Below are 312 nucleotides of genomic sequence, written 5' to 3' on the forward strand. Positions count from 1 at the left end.
CAGGGACTGCAGCACGCCCAGAGGGAACTGAAACCAGAGAGATAAAGATGGAACATGCCCTCCTGGGCCCCGCCATCTCCATGGGCAGCACGGCACGGTGGGCCCTGCCGGGACACTGGGGGTGCCACCTCTGAGGTGTAAAAAATGGCACATCGGAACCACTTCAGCCAGGACAGCAGCTTCAAATAAGGGGCAATCCTGGGAAAACCTGTGCCGGTGGCAGCTCGCTCCCCAGGACCGACTCCCCACCGCGCTCATCACCCACAGCCCCTTCCCCACTGCTCGCTGCAGCACTCCCCACCCAGGGCCCCC

The sequence above is a fragment of the Terrapene carolina genome, unplaced genomic scaffold (assembly GCF_002925995.2).
Source record: "Terrapene carolina triunguis isolate 2854851 unplaced genomic scaffold, T_m_triunguis-2.0 Scaffold33891, whole genome shotgun sequence".
NCBI classification, from domain to species: Eukaryota; Metazoa; Chordata; order Testudines; family Emydidae; genus Terrapene; species Terrapene triunguis.